Source organism: Podarcis bocagei (assembly GCF_964188305.1).
Source record: "Podarcis bocagei genome assembly, chromosome: 13".
NCBI classification, from domain to species: domain Eukaryota; kingdom Metazoa; phylum Chordata; class Lepidosauria; order Squamata; family Lacertidae; genus Podarcis; species Podarcis bocagei.
Window position 1 is genome coordinate 44,830,912 of NC_138138.1, and position 16,327 is coordinate 44,847,238.

General features: G+C 48.0%; 1 protein-coding gene across 1 annotated transcript in view; it reads left to right on the forward strand.

Moving 5' to 3' along the window:
• Positions 1 to 16,327, forward strand: part of LPCAT4 (lysophosphatidylcholine acyltransferase 4) — a 34,225-nt gene that overhangs the window by 852 nt on the left and 17,046 nt on the right.

A 16,327-nucleotide genomic window follows, 5' to 3' on the forward strand; every position in this document is an offset into this window, starting at 1 on the left:
TGGAGTTTTAGTGGTCTTGGCAGGGTTGTTGTTTTAAAACTGCGGGCGATCTGTTCGTGCCTCTGAGCTGTCCTGTAGGAACTGCAGCGCATATGGGGGCTGGTGCGATTTCTTGATGGGTCTCGCAGGGAGTCTTCCCTCCCCCACCCCCAGTTAGCATTTTATTTTATGGAGCTTGACTTGTCTTTTGGGGGGGGGGTGATTCTGTTGCTATGGTGTGCCCTTAGAAATGGAAGAGAGTTTTGCCAAGCTGTGGGTTGCCTTATACTGTATGGAGTTGGGATGTCCTTAGTGGAGTGAGGAGGGGCATGATAAGGGGGGGTACTATAGGTGATGACCAGTTGTATAAAAGGGTTTTTGTGCAGAGGACAAGGCATTTCTGGGTGGGTGGATGTGCCGGCGTGTGTGTGCAAGGTTTGCCTCCCAGATTTTGGCAGTTCTGGGGGTTCCAGCAAGAGTTTACTTTGAGCTGTGTGTGACACTGGGACCCATAGATTACCGGAGTGTTTTTTGTTGTTGTTTTTTAAGGGGGCTACTATAGGCCTGTCATGATGATGGATCGGATTCCTCGAGGGACTGGAGTTTTAGCAGGGCAAGACAGCATGGAAGGGGAGTCCCGTATAAGAGAGCCATATCGGGTTTATGGGACTGGAATAGGTCCAGAAGAAGCGCCGAGGGGGTCCAGAAGATCCTAGGGGTTCCTCTCCAGCAGGATCTCTGCAGAGCCTCTAAGCTGTCGGAAAGGCGTCGTTTGTTTCAGAGAGGCCGCGGCAGATTCGGGAGTGTTTTATAGGGTCAGGAAAGGGCAAGGGCTTTGTGGGGGCCGCTGCAGTGCATTGTGGGTGATTATGCAGTCCTTAGCGAGCGACAAGGTTGCTGTAGGGTCTGCCCCCTCTCCCCAAACAAGCAGGGCAAGTTTTACACATGCAGAAAAGACCCGCCTCCAAACCACTGGGGACAAAAAGTGGTAGAATAGAGGATTTCTATATAGAGCAAGTGCACGATGCCTCCTTATGAGGGTCACTTGCGGGGGGGGGGGTTCCCTCTTGGCTTTTGGAGAAAGGAGATGGGGAAGAACTGAAGTCAAAGTGATGACTCTCTGCTGCTTCCCCCCTTTTTTGCTTTAGCCATGCGGTATTGTTGAAAGGGGGGGTGCGGAGGAGAAAAGGGAGGCAGTGGAGAATGACTGAGAGGCCTATTGAAGCAGAGTGCTGTGCGTCTTTCCAGGGGTTGCTGCACCGGGCTTGGATCTTGGTGCAGCCCCATAAGGGGGGGGAGGAGAGAGAGAGAAGCCTGGTGGTTGGATTACACCGGCAGTGTGGCCCAAAAAAAGCAATACCACAGAGCGAAGGCAGCAGCAACCGATCTCTTCTTCCACCCCCACCACAAGCAGCCCTTGCCGTTTGCTGTCTTCCTGGTTCTGCTTCCGTGACTCTGTATTAGCTCTCGCAGTTGTTAAGACTCTCCTTGGCAACAACAGGGACTGTTTGGAGGGCGAGGGCAGGTGCCCCTCTTCCCCACATCCAGCTTTCCTGGCCTTTATTCTTCTTCTCAGCCTTGGCATGAAATCCCCCTGCCCCTTCTCCCCTCCCCACAGTCTGTCGTATGCCCATTCCCCACTATGCAAGCTCCCCCTGCCATCCTGCCCTGCAATAACTCTTTTATCATTCTATTGCTGAGTCCTCCTCCTCCTCCTCTCCTCCCCCCACTACCCGCCTGCCGCCTGGTGCTAAATATTCCCATTTGTGCTTGTCAGCTGGACAGATTTAAACTGAATTTTTCAGTTCCCATAGCGCTGAGAGTGCAGAGACACGATTCCCAAATTATATGTATAAACACACACACACACATCTATATATAAACCATCAAACATACATAAACAAACACACACACTTCCATTTCTTTCACTGTAGCTTAGAATTGAGTTGGAAGGGGCCCCCAAGAGTTATTTAGTCCAACCCCCTGCAATCCAGGAGTCTTATGCATGACATGGGGATCAAACCCACAGCCCTGAGGTTCAGAGCCTCATGCTCTACTGACGGAGCTATCCCAGCTTAAGGCAGGGGAGGGGAACCTGAGGCCCCTGTGAGTCGGATGTGGCCCTTGAGAGATCTGTGGCCCCAGCTTCACACCCTGAGGGTTTATGTCAGGGCAGAACAAGTCCTTGATCTCTGTTAAGGCCAATTGGTTGTCTGGATGGGAGATAAGAGAAGCGTTTGTTGTTGTTTAGTCGTTTAGTCGTGTCCAACTCTTCGTGACCCCATGGACCAGAGCATGCCAGGCACTCCTGTCTTCCACTGCCTCCTGCAGTTTGGTCAGACTCATGCTGGTAGCTTCGAAAAGGGTATGTTTGTAGAAATCTGCCTAAGGAAGGGCAGTAATATTTACACTTGTCACCCCCACCCACTTTTGCGTCTGTTCCCGCCTGCCTGCCCAGTGGCATGGGTCCTTCAAGTTGAAAAGAGGTTCCCCCACCCAGCTTAAGGGCTGGGGGTGCAGAAGGAAAAGAAAGCCTTGCTGTAGGACAGGGGTCAGCAAACTTTTTCAGCAGGGGCCCGGTCCACTGTCCCTCAGACCTTGAGGGGGACCGGACTATATTTTGAAAAAATAATAATAAATGAATTCCTATGCCCCACAAATAACCCAGAGATGCATTTTAAATAAAAGAACACATTCTACTCATGTAAAAACATGCTGATTACCAGACAGTCCATGAGCCGGATATAGAAGGCGATTGGGCCGGATCCGGCCCCTGGGCCTTATTTAGCCTACCCATGCTGTAGGAAGAGCTGGTAGCCCAGTGGCAGAGAATATGGTTACATGCAGAAGGCAACAGGGTCAACCTTTGGCATCTTCAGGTTAGATGGGGGTGGGTAGGGGGACTCCCCGTCTGAAACTGAAGAGCCACTGCCAGTCAGTGTAGGCTGAGTGGAGTTTGATGGACCAATGCCTTGACTCAGTATAATCATGTTTCCTGCACCTATCTTCTATGTGTTTACAAAGTTTGCAAAGAGGTAGGAAGGCTGATCCCTGCCCTAAGGCCAGCAATGCAGAACAGCCATCTCTAGCCAGATGTTTTGGTCTTCAGCTGCCGTGTTGGGACCAGCGTTCGAAATTTGACAGGCGCATTTTGAACCTTGGCTATCGGCCACTTGAGACCAAATGAGGGATGGTCCAGGTGCCAGGATGTCTTCTGACGTCTCCACCATCTGGAGGTGCATGCCTGGAGATCCTTGGGTCTTGGCTGTTTCCGCACACTAGCAACGTATCCTGTTGAAATCTATCCGTTATATTTTATCTGCACCATCAGAATGACTTTCAGGGACCAAAAGGTCATATTGAAAAATACAACCTTTGAGGCATCTGGCAGAAAAATGGCAACTAGGCAGTCCACGTTGGCGACCGTAATCCTGGTTTAAGGAGCCATTTGGCACCTAGTTTATATATTTGAATTTCTAACACTGGTTGGGACCCAGTACTGGGGTCAACTCAAGGCCTGATCTAAGGCGAGCAGCAAAAAAGGAGAATTTGGTTCCCAAATGCATGTTTGGGTTAAATTGGGGTCTTTGGCTTGAAAATGCTGAAAACGACTGTTTTTGGACTGCAACACCCACCAACCTTGACCATTAGACATGCTGTTCAGAGTCTGATGGGAATTGTAGTCCCAAACATTTTGAGTGGGGGCAAGTTGGGGAAGACTGATCTGAGGTGCGGCAGACAGAAAACAGCAGAAGGGACAGGAAATGGAGGGACAATGTGCCATTATTTCAGTTCTCAGTTATTTGGCTTAAATTACAATTGGGTATGAGGATTAGGAGGTTGTGAGAAAAGCTTCATGGAAAAAGTGGAAATTTTGAGATGGAATTTGATGGAATATAGAGTCCAAAATTCACTCTCCTCCCCCTGCAATGAAAATACAGTGGTACCTCGGGTTAAGTACTTAATTCGTTCCGGAGGTCCGTTCTTAACCTGAAACTGTTCTTAACCTGAAGCACCACTTTAGCTAATGGGGCCTCCTGCTGTCACCAACCCGCCGGAGCACAATTTCTGTTCTCATCCTGAAGCAAAGTTCTTAACCTGAAGCACTATTTCTGGGTTAGCGGAGTCTGCACCCTGAAGCGTATGTAACCTGAGGTACCACTGTATAACTGAAATGGCAGGTGCATAAGGAATGCACACTGTCTTTCATGGCTAATCTCAACCGGATCAGACCCCCATTAGTGCATATGGGGCAGGAAACCACCTTCCCAACTTCATAATTGCGCATTGGTGGGGTCTGAGCAACTCTCTAGGAAAGTGATCTTGAGGTCATGGAGATCAGGCAATGAACGCAACAGTGAAAAGGGCAAAATCCCTGCTCGGGGATTATTAGAGAAAGATCTGAAAATAAAACAGTCGGTATTGTAATGCGTTTATACAGGCCAGCTACATTTGGAACAGGGGGACAGAAATTATCAAAGCTGGGGGGGGGGGGAGAGATGGACAGAAAGAGAGACAGAGACAGAGAGCGAGCACATCATTCCATACAGAAAGGGTAAAGCATTGGGGCTTTTGCATTACAAAAAAATGACTCAGGGGAAGGGAAGTGGCAATGTTAAGATTTCTAAGAGAGATAGAGTGGCCTGGTTTTCAGAGGGCCTTCCTCTAGCTCAGCCTTCCCCAGCTAGCACCTTCCGGATGTTGTGGGGTTCCCAACTCCCATCAGCCCCAGCTAACGTGGCCAGTGAGCAGGGATGGTGGGAGCTGCAGTCGATCAATACCTGGGGGGCACCAGGTTTGGGGCAGGCTGCTCTCTTTGCAAGAGGCCTCAGCCTGAAGAGCAATCTGGTCCATGTCTGGATTAAAGATCCTTAAGGAAGTGAGAGCAGGAGAAGCCTGGGCATTGCCCATCAGCAGCTAGCGCCAGACAGCAGACTCATGCAGGTCGCGTGGTCCTATGGTTTTCCCCTTCTCTTTCAAAATACTAGAACTAAGCATCACCCAATAAAGTTAATGGGCAGCGGAATTGGGACAGACACCTTGCACAACACCTGAATTGTTTTTGTGGAACTCCCTGCTGTTCTGGATCTGTCTCAAAAGGGGAGGATGCAAATTTGTTGAGGAGGGTTGGTCAACCAAAAGCTGCTAGCCAGGATGGCTAAATGGAGACTTCATGTTCAAAAGCAGTCTGCCTCTGAATACCTATTCCAGTGAGAGCCAGTGTGGTGTAGTGGTTAAGAGCGATAGACTCGTAATCTGGGGAACCGGGTTCGCGTCTCTTTGAAGCCTCTCAGCCCCACTCACCTCACAGAGTGTTTGTTGTGGGGGAGGAAGGGAAAGGAGAATGTTAGCCGCTTTGAGACTCCTTAGGGTAGTGATAAAGCGGGATATCAAATCCAAACTCTTCTTCTTCTTCTTCCAGGGGAGAGAAAAAAACAGGAAGGGAACCATTGCCTTCCATGTCCTGACTGGGAGTCACTGGGTTGGATCCAGATTTAGTTGTGTTCAGAGTAGACCCATTGAAATCAGCTGCCCTCTCCAACTATAGGTGCAGTACCATGGCGTGGCGAGGACCATAGCTCGGTGGCAGAGAATCTGCTTTGTATTACTGCGTTCCCAGGTTTGGTCTGTGGCATCCCTGGCTGGGGGAGAGCCCTGTCTAAAATCCTGGGCAGCTGCTACCAGCCAGTGTAGACAGTGCTGAGTTAGATACACCAGTGGTTGAAAGAAAGCTTCATTTAATTTCAGCAGGTTGACACTAAATATGATAAGATGTGGATCCACCCCACTGGACTGGATCTTCGGCCTGATCCAGCCACTCTCTCCTTCTGGCCTTCACTTCTCGCCTGCTTCATCCTGGGAGTTTTGATTTAATTTCCAAAATGAACAGCTGCTGGGATGCCGATCTGCCTGGGAGCCATTTATTGTGTGACCTGGAAGGTCCTATTTCGTTCTAAATCCTCAGCCTGTCAGGCCTTCCTGTGGACGCTGTTCAGCACTGAAGGGTATCAGGGCGGGGACTGAATTAAATCGGCGATTTAGATTATGATTCAAATCACTAAATGAGGGAGAAGCCGGTTTAAATCACGTTTTCCAGCGGTAATCCATATATACCCTTATTTTTATTTTTTTAAAGATGCATATTGATCGGTTAATCTAATCCCTAAAGCCTGTTGACAGTTAAATATGCAGGTGCAATTGCAAGGAGAAGGTGCACTGACAGGGAGCAGAGTTCCTCTTTCATTTCTCCTATACTGAGTCACACTCCTGCTATGCAAACCGAAATCCAGAGTAGCTAAACCATAAAAAAAACTCCCTGTAGCTTTTGTCTGTTTCGAGACAAAGGGCCCAGAAACAAGGGGAGAGCTGCTTGTTTTATGTGTTCAGAAGACATAAAGGAAACATCCTTGTTTGCTTATGGAGAGTAAATATTCACAATTTGAGAACTGAGCAAATTGCAGGATTCTGGTTGAAGGACATTTTTTAAAAAAATGGGAGCATGCAAGTTCTGCCCAGGCAGGAAATATCTCCCAGTGCCGGAAGGTGCAATGATTTGTGAGTTCCCAGTATCAAGCCCATGATAAGAAAGCCCTATGTGATCAGTTCCTGCCACATTTAGATCTCAAGCCTGGAGAGTGTGCTCACACCCACACTGTGTATTTAAAGCACATGGCTTCCCACGAATGAACCCTGGGAACTGTAGTTTGTTAGGGGCACTGGGCAGTGCAGCTTTGTGGGTGCATACTATAGTTCCCAGGATTGCTTGAGGGCAGCAGTGACTGTTGATGTGCTATAAATGCGCCTTAAATGGTGTGGATGGTTAGTTATGGAAGTTCAGGGAGGAATATTTCTTTTACTGTACATCTTCTTTCTGACAGTAAGAGCTGTCCGGCGGTGGAACTGTCTCCCTTGGGAGGTTGTGGGCTCTCCTTCCTTGAGGCTTTTAAGCAGGGGTTGTATGGTCGTTTGACATGGATGCTTTAGCTGAGATTCCTGCATCGCAGGACTAGTTGACTAGCTGATCCTTGGGGTCCCTTCCAACTCTGCAATTCTAAGTCTATTATTCCTGCAGCCCTGAAAAGCCATTCTGGAGGGTCTGAGGAGCTCCTGAATTGAGTGGGGTGGGGGAAAAGATCAGAAACCAGGAAGACCCAAGTATTCTTAAAAGACTGGACTAACTTTTTAATTTGTTTGAGAGGCCACTGTAAAGAGCTGAAATCATTGGCAGGAACACAATGACACTTGTAAAGTAACACAAATTTTGGATACTATGATCATATGATAGATACCGTATGTTCTGGCGTACAAGATGACTTTTTATCCTTGGAAAGTCACCCCAAAAGTCAGGGGTCGTCTTATACGCCAGGTATACACGTTGGGATGGAGGAGAGGGAGGCGGTGAGCAGAGGCGCCCCTTCTACTGTCGCTCCTCCTCCCTCCCCACAGAAGGGGACGCGGAAAGTCTTTCCGAGCACGGCGCTCGCCTGCCAAACGCCTTGGCTCAGGCTGCTGCTGCGACGGCAATGGCAGCGGAGGGGTGCGCGCTCTGCCCCTGGCGGCGTTGAAACTCTAAAACTCTAAAATTGAACAGCAAAAGTTGGGGGTCATCTTATACGTCCAGTCGCCTAATATGCCGGAATCTATGGTAGATTACAGTAAAAGATGCAGGAATAAAATTTAGAAATGGAACCCATGGAGGAAAGGAAGAGGTCTGAAGGTTCAAAAGAACCTTTTTTAAAATTTTGAAATAGTTATGTTTGTTGTGCACAACTTTTATGTCAAATTAATTTAAAAAATATTTTTAAAAAATGAATTGGGTGGGGTGGGGATCAGGATCTATGCGGCAGGGAAGAATCAGAGGAGGCAGGAAATTTTCCTTGCTTGAACTTCCTCAACTTATTTTACCACCGAAGCCTGATTTTGGAACGATTTCTCCCCGAGCAGCAATGCCCATTCCATACCCCTCCTACATTGTTCAGGAGGGCCCAGCCCTATAGTGGGCTAAAAGGGAGGGGAAACCTATTTCACTTAATGTCTCTTAGGACCTAAGCCATTTTCTCCCATGACTCTTTATCGCACCCTTCGGCCCAGTGGCCTGATTTGGACATGCATTTCATAGCTTGCTAAGCCATTGTTGAGCACCTCCTCTGTGGCTGCATTCTGATCCTCCTTGGCTTAAACTACAGTTTCCTCTTATGTCCAAAATGGGGAACTGGGGTTTAGGTTGTGATTCTTATTTTCACTTACCTGGAATAAGCCCCATCGGGTCTTGCATCTCAGCAGACGTGCATAGGAATGGGCTGTGAATGCATGTTTACAGCTTGTCCAGGTGAGCATTCCTCCTGGTTTGCTCACACAAAGTTGATGTTAATCTAACACAAAGTTAATCTAACACAAAGGTTAGATTATATTCCGTCTTTACTGATTAGTTTGCAGGGCGGTTATACAACAGTGAACGCTGGTTCTGGGTTGTGGGGCGCTCTTCCCTTTCGTCATTCATGGACCCCACACTTTCCCATGCATTTCGCGGTCGCTTTCCAAACACCACAGAGTCTGGCTCATTTTTTCAAAAAGTGAATTTGTTGCACTCAGGCGACAGGGCCCTTTAACCCACTTTCGTTACACTGTCCTAAATTTTCGGTTTGTGTTTGAATCCCTACCACAAAATAGTAACAGTCCAAAGGGACTCATAGTCTCTGGTATGAGAACATCGCCTTCGATCTTGGCCCCAGGAATGGCTTTGTCTACGCACCTGCCCTTGGCCCATGGACTGAAATGCAACTGCTCCTACCTGTTTACTGCCTACCTGCCTGGACTCTTGCTAAGGCTAGAGGGAGGTTTTGCTATTGCTTGCTTCTCTCATCTTGTGGCAGTGAGTTCCATCTATGAACTCTGTGATGTGTTAGGAAATATGTCTCAAAGCTCCCGCTAGTGAGTTTCATTGGATGGTTCCTGATTGGTTGGTTTATTTAGACAATTTATATACTGCTTAAACACAGCCGTCTCTCAGCAGCATACAGGGAGTGCCCTACAATGCAAATAAAAACCCGTCAAATCTATAAAATCAGAATTTGGTTTAGCATGCCCACTGGACAGGGGGGTTGTGTGTTGAGGTTTTGTTTGCTTTTGTTTATTTCTTAATTAATGGGTGTGATTATTGCTTTGTTTATTATTTGAGTATGGAGTTTTCATTAATTGATGTTAAAAGGTAAAGGGACCCCTGACAATTAAGTCCAGTTGCGAACGACTCTGGGGTTGTGGCGCTCATCTCGCTTTAAAGGCAGAGGGAGCTGGCGTTTGTCCGCAGACAGTTTTTCTGGGTCATGTGGCCAGCATGACTAAACCGCTTCTGGCGAAACCAGAGCAGTGCATGGAAATGCCGTTTACCTTCCCACTGGAGCGGTACCTATTTATCTACTTGCACTTTGACGTGCTTTCGAACTGCTAGGTTGGCAGGAGCAGGGACCGAGCAACGGGAGCTCACCCTGTCACGGGGATTCGAACCGCCAACCTTTTGATCAGCAAGCCCAAGCGGTACAGTGGTTGAACCCACAGCGCCACCCCCGTCCTAAATTGATGTTACGTTATATGAAACATTAATGTGTTATATTATTTCCCCCCCACACACACACACTTTCCCTCCTAAGATATTATGTACAGTACTGTATGTCTTTTTTCTTTTTTCACTTTATCTTCTTAGTTGCCTTCGGGTTACAAGCAACTAATAATGAATGAATGAATGGGATTTCTTAAAAAGTTTTCAGTAGATGCTGGAAGTTCAGCAGGCCAGCCATGGAAGGCAATGCTGAATGCTCATTCTAGCATTCTGAAGGAGAGAGAAAATGCCCAGTTCCCTTCTTGTTTCCCATTCCTGCCTTGCACATGTGGGGTGGAGCGGGAAGAAAACCACTTCAAAACAAAGGAATGTAGTAGCTTAAATCTGCTTGACTCACATCCTATTCTTTCTCCCCTTCTTGACCTCCCTGCAATCCAAACAGAAACGAGATCCCTGAGTCATTGTCCCTACCCACATTCACAGTTTACTGCTGCCTTTTTTAAAAAAAACCCTTCTTTGGGATCTGTGCAGTGCCGGAAGGCATGAAATGAGACCTTATTTACCACCGGGAAGAAGCTGCGCATGTCAACGTTTTCAAGCGGTTTGGAGACCTCCAGTTTAGAAATCCAGCTCAAAGCAAGGTCATTCCTGATGCTTTTCTGTCCATATATGGGACTATGAAAGAGCGATGCACATTGGAACAGGCGCTTCCAAACCGCGTTCCGCAAGCTTCCTTCAGGTGGTCTGAGGAGTGTCTGTCGATTCGTGGCTGAAGGCAGGAGAGAGAGCACACCCATTGCGTTTAATATACATACTGATTTTTGATTGCTTCTTTTATTTATGTTGTTGCATGAAAATCCGAATTCTGTGGAATTCAATAAAATGCAATATATAAAAGACAATAAAAAACATATAGAGGTACCTCGGGTTAAGTACTTAATTCGTTCCGGAGGTCTGTTCTTAACCTGAAATGGTTCTTAACCTGAAGACCACTTTAGCAAATGGGGCCTCCCACTGCGCCGCCGGAGCACCATTTCTGTTCTCATCCTGAAGCAAAGTTCTTAACCCAAGGTACTATTTCTGGGTTAGCGGAGTCTGTAACCTGAAGTGTATTTAACCTGAAGCGTATGTAACCCGAGGTACCACTGTAATTGAAAATCATATAGCATCTAGCAGAGCATGTTATGATTTGCTACAACAGGCAAAAAAAGAAGAAGAAATAGTTCAGTGGTCTGCACAGACGCTCCACAATTTTTAGATGGGGTGTGAGGGGGCAAGTTTGGGGACCACTGCTTTAGAATCCTTTGCAGTGTTCAGGGGTTCCATAGCAAGCATTTAGGGTGGGGGTCCTCAGGCTCAGAGACTGAATGCTGCCCTCGAGACTTACCATATTTTTTGCTCTATAAGACTCACTTTTTTCCCTCCTAAAAAGTAAGGGGAAATGTGTGTGCGTCTTATGGAGCGAATGCAGGCTGCGCAGCTATCCCAGAAGCCAGAACAGCAAGAGGGATCGCTGCTTTCACTGCGCAGCGATCCCTCTTGCTGTTCTGGCATCTGAGAGTCAGAATATTTTTTTTCTTGTTTTCCTCCTCCAAAAACTAGGTGCGTCTTGTGGTCTGGTGGGTCTTGTAGAGCGAAAAATACAGTAATTATCAGGCCCTCAGGATGCTCCCAGACCATGCCCCCCCCTCACTGGTCCTCCTCCACATCCTCTCCAAGTGCTTTGGCCTGACTGAAAAGTGTCCTTGAACTTTAAGTAACTCTTCTTGCTTTTCTGGATGGGAGGATAGGGACGGGTTTGTTTAGAAGAGAGAGCAAAGACATTTGTTTGCTTGGAATGTCAGCCGTTGCACAAAGCGAAGATAGAGAAGCTGTGAGCCTTTAGATCAGTATTTCCCAAACTTGAGTCTCCAGCTGTTTTTTTTTTGGACTACAATTCCCATCATCCCTGACTACTGGCCCTGCTATACTTAGGGACGATAGGAGTTGTAGTCCAGCAAGACCCAAGTTTGGGAAATCCTGCTCTCGAGGTTGCTGGACTCCCAACTCCCATCAGCCTCTAGCCAGCATAACCACGGGTCTGGGATGATAGGAGATGTAGTCCAACAATGTCTGCAGGGTGCCACGTTTCTCATCCCTGGTACACAGGTTAAGAGTCACATTCATTGCGCCACGTACCCCTGGTCCTGCCCCTTTGGCCCTTGGCCACCACTGCCATGTGGCCCTCAGGATGAAAAAAGTTCCTCACTCCTGTCCTGATTTAGGGATTGAGCTCTTGTGGACAGTTTGTATCGTATAAGTCGGGCTTGGGTCCAGGCTTAGCCATTCTTAGAGTTGCTGTTGTTGTTTAGTCGTTTAGTCGTGTCTGACTCTTCGTGACCCCATGGACCAGAGCACGCCAGGCACTCCTGTCTTCCACTGCCTCCCGCAGTTTGGTCGAACTCATGCTGGTAGCTTTGAGAACACTGTCCAACCATCTCGTCCTCTGTCGTCCCCTTCTCCTTGTGCCCTCCATCTTCCCCAACATCAGGGTTTTTTCCAGGGAGTCTTCTCTTAGAGTAGGCCCATTGAAATAATAATAATAATAATAATAATAATAATAATAATAATAATAATAATAATAATAATTTATTAGATTTAAATACTGCCCTTCGCCACAAGATATCAGGGCGGTTCACAGGGTAAAAACACAAAGTTAAAACACAAGTAAATAGTTAAAACAAAAACAACTAAACAATGCACCCCCTTTAATCAAAAGCAGTCAGGGATTATCGGTAATTTAACACTCTTGTGACCTCTTCCACAAAGGAGGCTGCCCACTGTATCTCTTAACAATTTATTCCTTTTCTTTTTTTCTGTATCTGCACTGGGTGTGACTAGGTCACTTGGTCAAACCCAATGTAGCAGGGGCCTCAGAAAAGCCCATTCATGGAAGAGTCTGCCTGCTGCAACCCTGTATGAGTCACTGCCCTGGGCTCATCTCTACCCATTCAGGGGGCCTCACTCAGGACGCATACAGAAACACGGCTCCACTGAGAATGGCAGATTATTTCTTTTTCATACTCTAAAAGTAAAACCCTTTTTTGGGGGGTGGTTAAGCTTTCCTCTCCTTTTATTAAATAACGATTTCTGCGTGTTGTCTGACATTTGGAAAAGCACGGCTTTATTTATCCTCCGCCCGTGCTGCTTCTGCCTTGCTGAATGCTTATTTGCCACCTGCTCCTTTCCAAAGACTGCTCTACCATTGAACACAAGCTGTATATTTTACCGAGCTCCTCCTCTTACACGCAAACACACCTGTCTCCTGCCAGATTTACTGCTATCCTGCAGCCCTGGTACCATTCCATGCCTGCTTCTCCCGCATGCCTTCCCGTTGCCCCCTCCAAGCTTCCCCTCATTTCCCCTTCCCATCCTTCAGCCCTCGCAGGCTCCTTCCCTCCTTCCCGTAAACAACGCAGGCACTTCCCAGGGGGAAAGGTTACTAGCGGTCAGTGCAGCGCAAGTTCTTTGGGGGGTATTTATGTCCAGAGAGGCCCGAGAGGGGAGTCCAGAGTGGGACCAGCTTCTCTGCAAGCCAGGAATTCCAGAGCAACGGCCACTGGGACACAAAGCAGGGCTGTTTCCTCCTGCGGCTGGTTTGTGAGAACAGCAGCCGGTGTGATCGCACAATATTAGCCTGATTCTTTTAATAGTGGGCTGGCCAGCCTATGCTAGTTAACGGATGGGCACATTTTAATTTGCAGACTCACAAATTAAGGCTGCTCCTTTATTTATTTCTTTTAATTTTGGGGTTTCCCCACCCTCTCGCTGATTATAGTCATAGCGAAAGGAAAAGGCAATTCTAAAATAATATAGACTCCATAGGGAAACTATTTCGTGTTCCGTTCCAAACCCTCCCCAAGGTTCCGTTATAAGGAGGTTAAAAGGGACACGGGTGGCGCTGTGGTCTAAACCACAGAGCCTCTTGGGCTTGCCGATCAGAAGGTCAGCGGTTCTAATACCCTTGACAGAGTGAGCTCCCATTGCTCTGCCTCAGATTCTGTCAACCTAGCAATTCAAAGTAACGCCAGTGCAAGTAGATAAATAGGTACCGCTGTGGTGGGAAGGTAAACAGTGTTTCCATGCGCTCTGGTTTCCATCACAGTGTCCCATTGCGCCAGAAGCATGCTGGCCACATGACCCAAAAAGCTGTCTGTGGACAAATGCTGGCTCCCCCGGCCTGAAAGCGAGATGAGCACCTCAAATCCATAGTCGCCTTTGACTGGACTTAACCGTCCGGGGTCCTTTACGTTTGCCTTGTAAAGAGGTTACTGTAATCTTTGCAACTGGTTGATTTTTTAAAAGAGAATTGAATAAAGTAGTCCTTGCCAACTTGCTCCCCCCACTCAAAAGGTTATGTACTCCCAACTCCATAACCAGTATGACCAAGGGTCAAGATGAGTTAATATATTTATTGCTGGAATAGCTCAGTCAGTAGAGCATTAGAATTTTAATCTCAGGATCGTGAGTTTGAGCCCCCTGTTGCATTGCAAGGGGTTGAGCTAGATGACCTTCAGCGTCCCTTCCAACTCGGTGATTCTATGGTTCTGTTGCATTTCTACCCCACCTTTTTCTTCAAGGAGCTCAAAGTGGAACGTGTCCAGAGGAGGGCAACCAAAATGGTCAAAGGCCTGGAAACGATGCCTTATGAGGAACGGCTAAGGGAGCTGGGCATGTTTAGCCTGGAGAAGAGGAGGTTAAGGGGTGATATGATAGCCATGTTCAAATATATAAAAGGATGTCACATAGAGGAGGGAGAAAGGTTGTTTTCTGCTGCTCCAGAGAAGCGGACACGGAGCAATGGATCCAAACTACAAGAAAGAAGATTCCACCTAAACATTAGGAAGAACTTCCTGACAGTAAGAGCTGTTCAACAGTGGAATTTGCTGCCAAGGAGTGTGGTGGAGTCTCCTACTTTGGAGGTCTTTAAGCAGAGGCTTGACAACCATATGTCAGGAGTGCTCTGATGGTGTTTCCTGCTTGGCAGGGGGTTAGACTCGATGGCCCTTGTGGTCTCTTCCAACTCTATGATTCTATGATTCTATGGCATACATGGTCCTTCCCCCTCCTCATTTAATTCCCACAATGACCCTATGAGGTAGGTTAGGGTGAACAGAAGTAACCCAGTGAGCTTCATGGCTGAGTGGAGATTTGAATCCGGGTCTCCCAAGTCCTAGTCCGCCACTCTAACCACTGCACTACACTGGCTTTGCTCAACTGTTCCAGACCTAGACCCACCTCTGACTCACAGGCTGCAGCTGGGGGCCCCTTTCATGTTTTCACTTCTGATTTATACTTAATAGTGCATGCTATTAATCCCAAAACGGCAGTTCACTGAGCAACATACATAGTGTTACTAAATGAAAACTAGTCCTGCAGTGTATCAGTGCCCAGTTTCGCCCTTAATGGACCAGCCTTCGCTGATTCGGTGCTTTCCCACCCTTCGTCCTGGCAGAATCAGGTGGTAAAGCAGAGCTTTCCAAACTGTGTGTCACAACATGTTAGTGTGTCGGCTGCAGTGTGCAGGTGTGTCGTGCGAAAGCTCCCTGTGCTCTAACCAGAGTTGGAAAGGGGTTAGTTTAACCTCCAGTTTGCTAGTAAAACTGAATGGCTATACAGTGGTACCTCGGGTTACAAATGCTTCAGGTTACAGACGCTTCAGGTTACAGACTCCGCTAACCCAAAAATAGTTCTTCGGGTTAAGAACTTTGCTTCAGGATAAGAACAGAAATCGTGCTCCGGCGGTACGGCAGCAGCGGGAGGCCCCATTAGCTAAAGTGGTGCTTCAGGTTAAGAACAGTTTCAGATTAAGAACGGAGCTCCAGAACGAATTAAGTACTGCGAAATGATGCGTGTCTAAAAAGTGTGTCACCAACACGAAAAGTTTGGAAAGTTCTGTGGCAAAGTCTCAAGGTTATAGAGTGAACTGTACCACTTTGGCTTTCAGGTGGAGAACTGAGTTTAAACATCCCCCCTCCCCCAGCAACAATTCCCTACAAGCTGAAGAGAGAAAAACACTCGCTCTCTCCTGTGCGGGTTTTCTGCTTATAGGGGAGTCTGTGAGCAGTGGCAGGGAAGCATTAAAAAAATGTGACCTGTCAGCTGCAGTTTCAGTGGTGCAGTCTGTTGTATCATCCTGCTCAGCTGCACGTGCTGAGCGAGGGCTGGATCCCACTGCGTTCAGAGAGTGCTTACCCTCAGGTTAGTTGTGCGGAGAACTGCAGCCTCAGGGCCAAAGCTTGACACGACACCCTTCGTGCAGTTAGCAATTGTGTCTTTGTCAGTAGACATATCGGGAGAGACAGACCTGAACGGAAAGGTTCTTCTTGTTTTTAAGCAACATGCTGCCTCTTCTTTTGCCCTCTTCCTTTCTGTTTCGTTCTTCACAAACTTTATACCATTTGGCTGTTGTGGGGCTTGGGTGCATTTGCGCCAAAACTGTCTCGCGTGCCTGCAGTGGCGTAGCGTGGGGGGTGCAAGGGGGGCCGGCCGCACCGGGTGCAACATCTGGGGGGCGCGCTCGCTGCCTCCGGAGTCGCCGAAGAGCCTCGGGCGCAGGCTGTAGCAGAGCCCCATGTCTCGCGGAACCTACGAGCTGTGCGCGCGCTCGGGCTGAAGGCGTCCGGCAGGCAGCGGCTCTCAGCGCTCGTCGCAGTCCCCGCGCAGGACGCACCAGGCAGCCCCTCCTCACAGCCCCGCCGGCGCCGGCGCTGCTACAGCTGCTGGGCCATGTTGCATTTTCCTCGCCTCTCT